The 15,231-nt window shown below is 36.2% G+C and overlaps 1 protein-coding gene across 1 annotated transcript in view; it reads left to right on the top strand.

Moving 5' to 3' along the window:
• Positions 1 to 12,917, top strand: part of LOC308196095 (uncharacterized protein) — a 434,993-nt gene extending 422,076 nt beyond the window's left edge. The window contains exon 8 of the transcript XR_013952069.1: positions 8,386 to 12,917. The gene's annotated coding sequence lies outside the window, so the exon portion shown is untranslated. The remainder of the gene's footprint in view (positions 1 to 8,385) is intronic.
• The last annotated feature ends 2,314 nt before the right edge of the window (positions 12,918 to 15,231 follow it).

Below are 15,231 nucleotides of genomic sequence, written 5' to 3'. Positions count from 1 at the left end.
TAGAGGAAAACCTCCTGATACATAACTATGTTCTTTAGCAGATATATAGCTTACTAAAGGGAAAGAATATAAAGAAATGAAAAGTCAGGAAAAAAATGTAACTATGATGAACAGGTACTATTTCATAATCTTTCACTGACAGTATTTTAATGATTGATGATCATTCTATGCTTTGCATCTTAGACATAAAAGATAACCATATCGATTTCTTAGTATACTAGCCAAACTTTTTTTTTCTTTTTTTCCCAGTGATACCACTCTGAGCTTGCTACTACTATCTTTGAATGAAAATGTAGTATCTTATATATTTCTTTTATTTTATTAAAAGGAAGTTTAAGACTAATGGTTTACATCATTAGATTCCAGTGTTAGTCACAGATGTACTGTAAAAACTGCACAAGTATAAGATAAATATGTGGGATAATTAAAATAACAATGATTCCCTGCTTCATGCAGCATCTTAGAGATTCAGTGCTTTAATGCCTGTAAAACATTTAAAGATATCTGAGAAAAAATATACTTTGTAAGTGCAGAATGATATTCAAACACCATGTGACAGGTATGAGAACAGACAGATTCTCAAATACCAGAGAGTAACATTGAAGTCATATTTAAAATTTAAGTGACTCACAAGGAATACAAATTTTTGCTCTGAAACATGCTTGCTTACTCTTTATGTCTTCACTGTCCTGCGCATATTTGTGCAATAAATGTTTCTCTGCATAATCTTCTGGGAACACTTTTTCTCACTTCATTCTCTAGTATACAAATGCACACATCTGCATAGGCATTTGACATTTGTTATTTCTTCAGGAAATGTGACAACCAACATAAAAAATGTTCGCTGTCCTCAGAGTAGAAATGCAATTTAATCAGTCTGCTTATTTATTATGATTACTACTATTTCTAATTCCTTATAATATTTCGAAAACGAACCAGCAGCTACAAGATCAAGTCACAGAACCCAGTTCAGTCTCACTCACATAAATACACAGTAATAGTTTCTGCTCCATAGGGAGCATAAGTTAAAGGACAGAAGATGAATAATGACACCTAGATGAGAATTGAAGGGAAACAGCATAGCGGTAAACAGCAGACAAAGACACAACTGTAACATAGTTTAACCACAGATCCATCTTTAGGATAACACCATAATAAGATTTTTGTGTCACAGTTCAACAAAAGTCATGCAAGTATTACTATCACTCAAAAGCTGAAGTCTTTCCAAAAATAACTCAGTGAATATGTCCTCACTACACTTATAAAAGTAGCGCAATATAGTAAGGACATAGCCCCATTTGGCCTTCACATGTGTTCTTTTATCTGCCTGTGGCTTAAAGACTCTCTGTAAATAACTCAAATGCATAAAGGCATGTTCACTCACAGTTGAAAACTGTCCACTGAAGAAAATTTTGCATATTCTAACCTACTTGGAATTTTGTTTTTATAATTCTAATTTTATTTGATCTCCAAAGTGACTGGTGATTGCTACACATCCACTTTCATTCTCATATTTTCCTGCAGAATTAGTTGGAACCTGCTTTTCTTTTAGTTGCAAAACTAATGTAATACCCTTTCTAGCAATCACAAAGAAGTGATTTGAAAGTGATATCCTCTGTGATAAATATGGAGCTTGTCAGCTTGGAAAGAAAAATAATAAGTGTCAAAGAAACCAAGAAATCACAGCCTCCAGATAGGTTACAAGAGGACAGGACAGCTTAATGCCTGAGCAGCTTCACTGGAGTATTTATCAACCCCCATTTTTGCACATCTTTAAAATAATTAAAAAATAATAATAATTATAATTTCAGGACACATATACAGTACTCAGGCAAAAGATACTTTGATATTAGTCAAATGAAATCAGTGACAGGGAAAGAATTGAAAGAAAGTAACGTTGTCAGATTCAGCAAAAATAAAAGCAACGGAAGCAGTGTCCAAAAGTTACAGATCAGGAATATATGCGATTCATATTAAAGTAATGTCTCTGTTCAGTTTTATTGAAGGCAATATAATAAGTAATAAATCACTATTAATTCCTTTGATAACCATGGAAATCATGTTAATCACAATCAAATGCTTTTGCAGCTGGTAGAGCTGTAATACATAATTTCATAAGCATCATATACCAAATAATGTATGACCAAGGCGGATGAAGAGATGATCATAACTTACTGATCAACATGACTGTCCTGGTTCCAGTTAGGACAGAGTTAATTTTTCCTCATAGTAGCTGGTAGGCTGCTATGTTTTCGATTAGGATGAGAAAAGCGCTGATAACATGCTGATGTTTTAATTGTTGCAGAGCAGTGTTTACACCAGGCCAAGGACTTTTCAGCTTCTCACTCTGTCCTGCCAGCGAGCAGGCTAGGGGTGCAGCAGGAGCTGGGAGGGGACAGACCCAGGACAGCTGACCCAAACTGGCCAAAGGGGTATTCCATACCATCTGATGTCATGCTAAACAATATATAGGGGTGGCTAGCCGGGGTGGGGGGCCGGCTGCTCGGGGATAGGCTGGGCATCGGTCAGCGGGTGGTGAGCAATTGCATTGTGCATCACTTGTTTCTCACACATTATTATTATTAATACTATTATCATTATCACTATTATTATTATTGTTATTATTATATTCCTGTCTTAATAAACTGTCTTTATCTCAACTCACCGGCTTCACTTTCCCGTTTCTCTCCCCCATCCCAGAGAGGGAGGTGGGAGGGTGAGCGAACGGCTGTGTGGTGTTTAGCTGCCAGCCGGGTTAAACCACAACAATGACTACATTGATAACATAAGAACTAACCCCTCTGTCTTCTCTTCTAAAATAAAGGTGTCCCCCCCGCCTTTAACATTTATTTGTCTGCTACAGCTTCTGCAACGATAGGGTGTTTTAATGTGATTTTTTAATGAATTATTTGTAGTGGCAAGTTTATAAACTAACATTTGTAAACTAAGTGTGATTTTATGTAGTTTATTTTGAAAACAACTTATTTACAAGTTAATTTGTATGCCTAAATAATAGTGATTCTAACATCTTATTCCCAGCATTGTATTTCAAGGTCCTACATGAAATAAAAATTGACCCACAGTTTCTGCCTAATGCAACCTTGTTAAGGCAGGCTATATAGGGCAGACTATGTCAGTGTTCAGACAGGGTCTTGACCACTGAATTCAAAATGGGAGAGGAAGATTGTTATGAAACTGTGATGGGGTGGGCTAGTGTGTCCTGTGAAAACTGTTCAGGGCAGCTGTTTCATTACATTCAGCAATTTGGGCTACCACTATGTCAATATGTCAATATTCACCTCTGGGAAGAAATTCTCCAATAGTAATGGCAAAGGTATTTCGTTCTTTCTCTCTCCCTCTCTCTCTTTTTTTTTCTTTTATTTTCTTTTTTTTTTTCCTGTGCATTTATCTAGGCCAGTAAAATTTCACATTGAAAATTTTACCATAGATATAAAAATATTAAAAGTATTTTTTTCCGTGTTCATTTAAAGAAAAGCTCTAAAGCCTTGACAGTATTAAAAAAGTACAGTTTAGTTTTTATGCTAATTAGTGAACCTCTCGGTTCTGCAATTATGCAATTCTCTGCAAAGATAATATTTATGCCTAATTTTCTGGAAAGAATTACAATGACCCTCTCAGAATAATGTTATCTTGATCCTGACCCTTCTGTCTTGGGCAGCAGTGGAAAGAACTGGATGGATGGCAGCAGTAGAAGTAGTAAATAGAGTGGAAATACTTCTGAAATCTTGTCACTGGTTACTTAAATGCACAATATAAAAATCTTTAGAAAGTCTTCTCCCTTTGAGAGACTGTTTGGGGCATCAGTTGCCCGACAGGCCTGGACATCAAAGAACAATTCTACTCCTCGCCACTGTGCCTGCCTTCTTTTCCAACTCCAGTAAATCCTTGCCTTCTCTACTTGCCTGTTTTGCAAGCTTTCCTTATTTTCCTGCCATTACATATGAAAATTATATCTTTCTCTAGTGCTAGCCCAGCCTTCATTGTAGAGACAAATATATTTTGTCCATTTCAGTGGGAATGGTTTATATCTTAATCTGTAGTATCAATTTACATCATTCATTTACTAATTTATTTTTATAAAATAAACTTTGAAATTTAGGTTAGTTTGCCACCAGTCTGTCATTATTTCCTCCCTCAAGCTTCTCTTACTGAATGGAAAGAAAGTTGAAAATTATTAATTTAGTATTTCATTGTTTCATAAATTTTCATATTTTACTTTGTATTCTAACATTTTTTTCTGAGGTTTTTAGTGATACATGCCTTTATATACCTATATACGAGGGTAATGGCATTTTCCTGTATGCTTCCCAGGGAATGTCACATCTTTCCTTTAGGAAACATGACTGAGGACCTAATTTGTCTTTCTTGCAATTAGATTCTTTTTCTCTCTAGGCCTTTAATGGTTTTCTCTTCTTGGAGATCCCTCAGCTAGTATAGCTACTGTTGCTCCAATAACAGCTGAAGATCATAAAGAAGATCATGGATTTCATGGACTTTAGCTGTGAAGGTGAAAAAGCTTCCTGGAAAAAATAAGCCTGCAATGACTTTAGGAAAAAATACTAAAATTCTAAGAGTCCTTTCCTTTTGTTTTTCTTTTTTTTTTTTCCAATGACCTAAGCTTATATTTGAGCTTGCTTTTTTTAATGCATAAATGATCAGCAGTTCAAAACACACTCAGTATGTAAAACTGCTTGTGCAAAAAGAAGTCTACCTGAAGGGCGTGTACTTCTGCCTCTCCCTCTATCATTGTTTCTCTGAGAAGAATATACAGGCATCCTTCCTTTACTTCTTACTCCTACCGTTGGTGTTTCAGTGGCATCCTCCTGCTCATATTTCCCTTTAATACATTCACTCCTTTAAGTTAGAGAGATAGATAGACAGTGCAATGGCTCTTTGCAGTATTTGTTTTCATGTATTCCTTCATTATGGAACTCGTTTCAGCTGGACCATTAAATAACTTCCAAGCAGTGAGAGAGAGGCAGTATATCCACAACATAGTGAATATGCAGCATTTAATGCAGATCTTAGATCGATCCTTTTCTTCCATTGCTAATTTTTATTTATTTTTCCTCCCCAAGGGGCTTAGCAAATAAAATATGATATTCCTGACAGTGTGGATTTATAACACCAGGAAGGAGATGAAATAAGAGACCAAAGCATTCTCTGTTAGCTCTTATGCATAAACTATTTCTACTTGTCAGATGTTTGCTGAGGATTTGAGAATCTGATATTTCTCCTCCCTCTCAGTTTGACCACTTTGTCTCAAGTTCACATATCACTCAGCAGAGACCAAATTCAATGACTGAGGTGAGTCGTTCCTGTGCCCAGCACACATGGTCTGGGCTTTCCTTCCAGGGAAAGCTTAGTTAACATTCCGAAAGCAGAAACCAAGACCATGTCTTCATAAGCACAGAAATTTTCAAAGAAAAAAGATTACTTCCTCCTGGGATTTTGATCTTCATTGTATTTCTGACATAATTGCTATAGAGAATAAAGCAAGATTGGGCCTACAGAGAATTTACTTTTGGTTTGGATTTCTCAGATCTTTCCTTAAGTGAAGGCCTTTCATGTTACCAAATTGATTTCATGTCAATATGCTGTCCAAAGTTCAAGTCAGGAAAAAATGATGTCATATTTCTAAAGCATTTTAGAAAAAGCATAGTATACTTTCCAAATAACAGACTTTCTCCCCCACCTTCTCTCTCATCTTCTTCCAGACACTCTGTCCCTATAAAACCTCATCAAAAACTTTGGCTCGTAATAGTTTTAAACATTTCCTACTAATATACCTACGTAAGGTCCTAAGTGATATTTTTTTAGATAATTATTTCAAAATATCAAGACGTTTAAAATATCAAGATAGTTCTTGACAATCTCACATGCTTTTTTCCTTTGTGCTACACATTATACACATTAACAGTTAAGCACCTAAAAATCAGATAAAATTTACTTTATGTATGATATAGCCAAAAGAAGGAAAAAAAAAAAACAAAATTGCTTTTGGAGTAATGATAAAATAACTTGTGTGGACCATTTGATAATTTTTAACCTGTGAATATGTAACAGCATGACATTTTGACTTAAAAGCAAAGAAAGACGGGTTCCTATGTTTTCATTACTCCTCTGTAGGGGATATTAACATTTCCAATAAATATTCATATCAGATGAATCTTGAAAATACCTATCCAACAGCAGCTAGAGTTGTTCTGAGTTTTTGTTGTTTTTTTAAGAAAATCCTTAGCAGATGCCACAATTAAAATATAATATCAGGAAATTTGCCACTGGTAAGAATCTCTTATGTTAATAATTTGGCATGAAACCAGCCAGCTTTAGAATTTCCTTTGTCAGTGGAAGCCAAATATCAACGAACTAGGCTTCAGAAAGGAACTGTGGATAGATTTTGATACATTCATCTTCCTCATTCAAGATTTCTATAGAGCAGGGTATAAATGACCTGAAGACACCACATGATTTCGGATAAAAAGTGTGTGCTAGAAGTATATATTAATTATTAGCAATCAAAATCCAAAAAATAGCTGCTTTGTTGTTTATTACCATTTGTCTGTACGTGCGCTTTAGAATATGGATCTTTGGCTTTGGAATTGCAGATACAGAAAATAATCTCTTGACCCACTCTATTTAGTTTATCTAGTAGTTGCAGGAGAATGTTCTACAAACCACTCTATGTCTCTTAATACTTCCAAGAGAGAAATCCAAATGCAATATTTATTTAAAGGTTTTTCATACGTTGATGTTTATATATTCAGCAAGACCAGAAAAAGCCATTGGGGATTACAAGCGAAGAGCACTGGTTCAGTGAAAGAGATCCCACCAGTCCCTTATTGAAACCAGCCTGTCTGTGAAGGATGGGGAACAAAGTTTTGAGCTAGAAGGAAAAAGCATATTTCCCACAAAAACAGCAGCCATACTATTCAAAGCATCAGACTGTTGTTTTTTTTTTTTTTTTCCAACAAATTTGCTGGTAATTTACAGTAATTTCAGCCATCACAGTTTGCCACTTATTGTTACTGTACAGCTCCTGCGTGGTTTTTTTTTTTTTTTTTCCAACAATCACCTCAATTGTTTCTTGCATCAGTTCTATTTGCCTCCTTTCATGTTCTGGTTTGTGTCTGGAGAATCATGCATAAGGATTTGAGCACATCTCTTTAGCGAAAATACCAGCAACCCAGAAACCTGCCAGGGGAGCTTTGATCCCACAGTCTCAAAAAGCCCTGGGGCGTAAAGAATCCTATGTCCTGAGTAATACTGTGGCTATAATAGTATATGCTCTGCATAGAAGGGTCATCATACACCAGCTCCAGTTCCTCATAACTTGCCTCTGGTGTTTTTTTATTATATTATTATTATTAAAGAATGTGTAGAGATTTAAATCTCACTGAATGCTAATGGGGATAGCCTCTTAGGACTGATTTGCTCTGGAGAAAAGTTCTTTTTTGTTGTTGTTGTTCTTTTGTTTGCTTGTTTACTTTAATTTTGTGGAATTCACTGTGGTTAATCATTGTTGAGATTATTTCTCTTATTACTGATTTGCTAGTGGCAAATGCCTGGAGCACTTACTTTTTTTGATGCTCTCCACCTTCTTCACATTTTGCCTGAGGGCAACACAGGATGGAGACTGGTCTCTGCATTTTCTAAGATACTGTCACTTCCACAGTAAATCTGAAAAAAAAAAAAAAAGAAAAAAAGAAAAAAAAAGTGTAAATTCTTTGGACTAATAGAGTTCACGCTCTGTGAAAGACCTTTTTCTCTAGAGTATATTCTATGCATAATCTAATTCCTTTTATTTTTTTTTAGGAGAAAACTTATGACTAATATTGAATAAGGACCCTAGCTTTTAAGAAGGGTCCTGTACTCGTAAGAGGGAGACTGTAGAGCTGGGGGGCTCAGTGGAACATAGGCTAAGTGAAATAGGCTTTGGGGAAAAACAAAAAAAACAAACATGCCTCAAAATCATTTGCAAGTCTTTGCAAGTTCTCAAAATTTCTCTCACTTTCTGAATGTCACCTTACCACCATGAATATGGCTTGCCCCATCTATTCTGCAAAATAATCCTTAGTCTGAGGACCTGGCAATATCCCTGAAAAAATATCAAGCACTTTGTCACTTAGCACTGTGTGAAGAATGAAAGCACGTCTCTACTATTGGTCCTATCACTATAAGACAGGAACTATTAAATGTTAGTAGGGATGAAATACATATATCTATAATGACTTAGGCATCTTCATTTTCCCTTCTTAGGTAAGAAAGGAATTCTGCATTTTCATACTTCAAAAAGAAAATAAATCCCCTGAGGGAAAGGAGTAGATTTCACTCATTTTTATGCCTGCTTTTGTTTTCTCTCAGTTTAGTACCAGGCCACAACGATGTGTTACTCAAACATACAGTTTCACTGTTCGTAAAGCCGAAAGGTTCCTTCAAGAATCCACCCCTGCTCTTGGACACAGGACAATCTGGTCTGTTCCCTTGTTTTTCATGGTGGTTTTTGTTGTCGTTGTTGTTACATTGTTGTTTTCTTTTTTTTTTTTTTTTTCCCCAAAGCAAATTGCTCTATCATCCTAATAAAAAGAGATTAGTCAACGAGGAGTAAACTGGCAGATTTACCCCAAGTGATGTAGTTTTGCTTTTATGTATCATGATTCATTGGCATTCCTGATTCCTACAGTGTTTGTTAATTGTCTGTATACACAGCGCCAGGCACAGGCATTGGCTGACAAAAGGATAGCTTTTGAGATTTATGCAATAAAACACTATTTTTAAAAATCAGAATCTATTGTAATAAATAACAACCTTTAGATAAAAATATTTCAATTTTGATGATCTGCCTCTGAAAACTACTTCGAATCTTCACAGTCTCAAGGCCTCCTCTCATACAATCGATTTCTAAGAAGGGTGGGATTATACTGTCTCCTGGGTGCCAGGAACATCAATAGCAGTGCCAGGAACTACATATCTGTAATAGCTGCTTGAGCATGGGATAGTTCAGGCTTTCTAGGCTTCCTGTTGAGAGACCGCCTAGAAATATTGATCTCTGTAGGAGCTTCTAGTAATACATGCATCTATCTGCATGTCAGTATCTGACCAGCTGCTTTCAAGATTCCTAGTACTCTTCTTTCTGCTCCTCCAGCTCAGAAGGACAGTCTCAGAACTTCCAGAATTCCTGCTTCTTTGAAGAAATTCACCTAGCTTTCTAGGACTTCCTGATACAGATTTCCAGAATCCCTCCCTGATTTTGTTCTTCATCATTCTGGATATCTCAGAACTATTTTGAAGATTTATGAAGGCAGGAAGGTTGTGCAGCTTACTACAAAGCAATGGGAAATCGGAAGTGCTACTGATGGCACTTGTCGATAGACATTTCATATTGAAAAAATCAAACGAGTAATATAGCTCTTCCCAACAACACTAAATCAGCTATAGTTATAAACTAAGATGTCAATTAGCATTAGAGATGGAAAAAAAAATCATATAATACTAACCTTAGATATTGAAAAGCAGTCACAGTCTTTCAGTACTCACACACAGAAGTCCTCGGTTTCCTTATATGTAAGAAAAGGATTCAAAAATTGGCCATGCCATTCAGCATGATCTCAGAAGTTAACTCAAACATCTACTCAGTTTGACTTTACTCCCAGGCTGGTTATTTAAATCACCATAGTTGCTTTCTTCACTTGATAGGAGAGTTATAGTCAATGGATGAAATGAACAGAAAAGCTAGAACTAGAGGTGTGCATCTAAACAACAATTCTGCAAAATGCAGTTGGTATGAGCCATTTTGAAAATAAAGGAGACTGAGTGGATGACCTTGTAAATGCCCTGGAAATACAGAACCACATAATATGGCAGCACTTTTACAACACCTAAATAGGTTATGCTCATCCAAGTAATATTTTTAGGTTGTTTTCACCTTATTTCAAATGTGCTTTTATGTATTTTTAGTCAAGTTTTCTGTCTCCTCATGCTGAAAAATTGCTGATGTTTTCACTCTGAAGAAATTGAGGACATATCTGCTCTCTATGCTGTATGAATCAGCAAATCTTCCCTTTAAAAAAATCAACATTTCAGAACAAAGCAGGAATAAATAGTGAACTTGCAATTTTTCTTCTGTTGCTGCTTTTTAATTAGGAAAGGAGAAATTAGTCTAAGAATTGTTTTGAGATCTTTCCAGAGCTCAGGTGGGATCATTCTTTCTACAACTTATCCCTCAATTGTTTGCATGTCTGGATTTTGTCCTATTACCATTGTTTGAGATGAGTGATTGCTTATACAGGGTGTCAAAACAGAAAACCAAACCTCAATTCCTAGAAAAGGAAACATGAATTTCAGACAATATATATATATATATATATATATATTTCTGTTAGAAAAGACTAGGAGTATATTTTGAGCATGCCTTTTTCACATTTCTGCTCACTTTTCTTCACAGTACACGTTTTGGTATTCTGCCCAATTTCATTTAGCGTATTATGAATAAAATGGTTCTTTTTCATTTCTCAGTTTTATATATAACTACACAGAATGAAAGCAACTGTTATTTGTTAATGAGAGATAGACTGAATATCCTGAGTTGGAAGGGACCCACAAGGATCATCGAGTCCAACTTCTGGTTTCACACAGGACAACCCCAAAATCAAACCATATGTCTGAGAGTGTTGTCCAAACACTTTTTGAAGTCCAACAGGCTTGCTGCAGTGACTACTTCCCTGGGGAGCCTGTTCTAGTGCCTGACCACTCTCTCAGTGAAGAACCTTTTCTTAATATCTAACCTGAATTTTCCCTTTCACAGCTTTATGCCATTCCCTCAGTTCCTACCAATGGTTACCAGAGAGATCAGCTCCTGCCCCTCTGCTCCCTTTCTGAAGGCCTAGTAGGCCTTCCCTTTCCAGAGACCTAGACCTGTAGGCCTAGTCTAGGTCTCCTCTCAGTCTCCTCTTGTCTAGGCTGAAAACACCAAGCTGCTCCTCATACATCATGCTCTCTAGACCCTTCACCATCTTTGTAGCCCTCCTTTGAATGCTCTCCAATAGTTTTATATCCTTTTTATACTGTGGTGCCCAAAACTGCACACAGTACTCAAGATGAGGCTGCACCAGCACAGAGCAGAGGACGGTCATTTCCCTTGACCAGCTAGCCAATGCTGTGCCTGATGCCCCGCAGGATATAGTCAGCCTTTTTGGCTGCCAGGGCACACTGGTGACTCAGATTCAGCTTGCCATCAACCAGAACTCCCATATCCCTTTCTGTGGGGCTGCTCTCCAGCTTCTCATCCCCCAGTCTGTACATATATCCATGGCTGCCCTATAAAAATAATTTTAATAATTTTTAAAATAATTTTTAAAATAGTTACATAAAGCACACCACTAGTGTAAGCAAAGTACTAAAAAGAGCAGAGATTAACAGCAGCAACAACAATGACAAAAAGCTATTTGTGGCTTTCTTTTCCAATGTGAGGGCAAGAGTTTTACATAAGTTTGCCTTCTGGAGAGTTGATGACCTGTACACTTCTTATAGAATCATAGAATGGTTTGGGTTGGAAGGGACTTTAAAGATCATCTAGTTCCAACTCTCCCACCTTCGTCAGGGACACTTTCCACTAGACCAGGTTGCTCAAAGCCCCATCCAACCTCGCCTTGAACACTTCCAGAGATGGTTCTCACACAATACTTCTTTATTATTTTTAACTGGTAGCCCAAAATGTAAGTCACCAAAGTGTCATTACTTCATTTGCAAAGTAGGGGTCCTCAGGTTTCAATAATAAATGCAAATTAAAAATCATCTAGGAAAAGACTTCAAATGTGCCTGTGGACAAATGCTTTTCAACATTAGTGGAAAATGGCATTCTTACTCTGATTTTAAAATTTCTGTGACTTACAGGAGGGAAGGTGGCAGCTAAGGACTGCAAAAGGAGTGTGGCTACACAAGAACATCACTGTATCCTGAAATTTGCAAAGCTTTTAACACACAATTCAAATCACCAAAATGAATTCTCTGTTCTTTTTGTCTCATCTTCTGCTCCTCAAAGTAGCACTGCTCTGAAGCAGATGTTTATATTTTCAATTTCATGTATTAATAATTTATGCTTAGCCTAACACAACCTCCAGAATGGAAGAAAAAATAGAAAAAGATGGTATGGTGATAAGTAGACACTTTTTGATGGCTGAGAGCAGACAATTAATTTAGCAAGAATTCTATGATGCTATGATTCTAAGAAGTGTCAAGGAAATTTCTTTTTCCTTAAGTGAGAATTTATTTTAAGAATTCAGATTTCTGGGATTGATGGCATAATTCACGAAGGTCATACAACAAAAAAAGAATGAAAGAGAAACAAAAATATCGACTATATATGTCTTTCTGGGTATGAAATCTATTCTTTGTCCACTTCAGATTCCAATTCACATAAAGAAAAAACAAACAAACCTACACATACCCTGTAGCTTCCAGTGTTGTAAGACTAAACTGAGAGATTTATTGAATACCCCCCCTACCTTCTAGATGTTTAGTGTATCCATTTACATCAGAGCTACAACTGGTGTTAGTTTAAAGAGCAGTGCAAGAACCAGGGCTTGTATCCGAACGTGGGGACAAGAACTACGCCTCACTAACATAGTGAGGTGGTCTGTAATCTTCCCTGATGGAAGGCTGGTTCCTCCTGCCCACCTCGAGCACATGGTAGCACAAAACATTAATGATGCCCACTAATGATGCCTGGAAGTGTGAGAATTGAAATTATGGTTTTGCAGTGGAAAATTCCACTAACCTTGCATATTTGAAAGTGATTGTGCAGGCATAAGAGTGCCTTAACAGTGGCGGGAATGTTAAGCAGATAAGAGGACAGTGGAAGGTCCCAGTGTTCCAAAATAAGGAGGATGGCTAAGAAACACAAGACAAGCAGTTGCGGAATCAGCAAAAAGAAAACAGTCACAGGTGCTTCCAGTCACGAGAGAAGAAGAAAAAAAAAAATGAAAAGGAGAAATTAAAGGTTGATCAAATAAAATTGCATATATATGGTATGGTAACAACTGTTGAGTAGGTTGTGAACCTGTAGTACTCAGCCAGTGAGGAAACAGGGGAGGAATCAAGTGTAATAGAGGTAACAGGGAATATAAGGTTATGATAAACTTCTGCTGTAAGCTCCTGCTCGCAGGACACGCGCTATTGCAATCACAAATAAAAATGCTACTTCACTGAGATCCTTGCCTGAGCCCGTGTTTCTCACAGATTGTTTCTCACAAAAGCAGCTAAGTAGATAACAGCCAGAGAGGATTCTCATCAGTCTGCTAATTCTTATAAATTCTCCGGATTTGATTCGTCCCTCAACCACACTGTTTAAATCTCCAATTAATTCCATTGATGGTGGGGTTGTTCGACTACTGCTCTATGTGGGTAACTGAGAGGGAAATATGGCCTTTTGTGCCAAGAGCGTGGCAGCAACAAACTACAAAATTTGCCTCCAAGTCATTAATTTAAATTCTGTATTTTTTTTTTTAAGTGACAACAACATTAGCATTATCTAAGGAAGTATAAATGTAAAGACATTCTTTCCACTTTTAAGATATTACAAGAAAGAACAGACATAAAAAGATGGATGTAACAGGAAAGGAAGTGAATATTTGAAGTTGTTTTATGCTTCTTTTACTTACCTTTATTATTCTCTGCAAAAACAATGTGGCAGAAAATATATTAGGACTACATTTGCTGGAATTGAAGAAAAAGTGAATCCTTGGAAAGAATTTCAATAATGAGAATAGAAACTGCATGTGCTCAAACAGATTTTTAAACACATTACAGACAAAGGGCAAAAAAAGGAGTGAAGAGAGTGGGCAGAAAATAAAAAGCAGATTACAAGCAATATTCATATGCAGTCATTAAGATATATTCAATGTGATTTTACATTTATGTTGAGTCTTTAGCATAACAGGTAGACTAACAATCATTTTCAAGAGGTTTTGTTAGAGTTTTTTTTTTTTTTTTTATTACTCAAGCTGTTCATACCATTAGTCTTACTCAGAATTGTTCAGAGCATGGAACATTTTGTCCAAAGCCTGGTAATGGGAAGTACTTTGTATCCTTTATTTTCTAAAAGAAATGTATTTATAATACATAGTTTTTAACCAGTCTATCAATTGGCCTCTGAATAATCTCATGGGATCAGAACTCTGTTTTATTCAGATTTTGCATTGTTCTGCAAGTTTGTTCTTACTTTGTGCTACTTAATCTACTGTCTTCTGTTTAGATTTTGCATAAGGACTCAATCCTCTTCTTTTTTTTTTTCTTTTTTTTTCCCCTCTGATCTTCCTTTTGTAGAAGATAATTTCAGCTCTATTCTAGGTCTGTTCTCATTTAGCAGTCATCTTCCAGGAGAAAAGAATAATTTCACATGAATCTTCTGCTTCTTTCACTGTTAGTCATACTGTACACACATTATCTTGCTGTTGAAAAGGGTCACATGGAATGTTTTAGCACACTGTATTTCCTCTTTGACCTTTTTATACTATTCATAAGAATTTAGAGTATCCTTGTTTACATCTTTTAGTAGCTATACAGTCAGGCAGTCTTATTTTAAACTTCCTGTCAAACGGTATGTTTGGTCCCGACAATTCCAGGCTCAAGATTATTGCTGCATAATTTAGTTGTGTCAATTATAGTCCCCCAAAATTTTAACAGAATAATTTTTTGAATTTTTGAATAATTGAGAACTATCTTGTGTGAGACCATTAAACTGTGGATACCCTGGTATTAGAAGATCGTGCTTAGAATTATACTTTTGAGGGAAAAAAATTTAAATGCACAAAATCAGATTATCTATTCTCTATCATTACCATAGTTGATTTCCCACAATTTTAATATCTGAGATGTCCTGCAACAGCAATCTTTAATAATGCTATTTCTGTCTAGTGTGATAAAAATCCAGAGCAAGCACTCTTTTTCAGCACAAGCAAACAAATTTATAGCCACCAGTAACCATGTACCTACAGTTCAATTAGGTTTAATTACTTATGCAGCATCAGTCAACGATCTTTGTGGTAGCCTTCAGGTTCTTTTCTTTTTTTTTTTTTTTAATAATTATTTGTCAATCTGTTAATAACTTGGCTTTGCTTTTTGCTGCTTCATTTAGATTCTCTAGCCACTTTAAAAATACATTCTCATGTGCTCAAGCTCTTCATTACCTTTCTCTCAAAAAGCCTACTTTGT

Source organism: Anser brachyrhynchus (genome assembly GCF_964034855.1).
Source record: "Anser brachyrhynchus genome assembly, chromosome: 5".
Classification (NCBI taxonomy): domain Eukaryota; kingdom Metazoa; phylum Chordata; class Aves; order Anseriformes; family Anatidae; genus Anser; species Anser brachyrhynchus.
The sequence above is the reverse complement of the archived record's forward strand: the minus strand, read 5'-3'. Positions and strand labels throughout refer to the sequence as shown.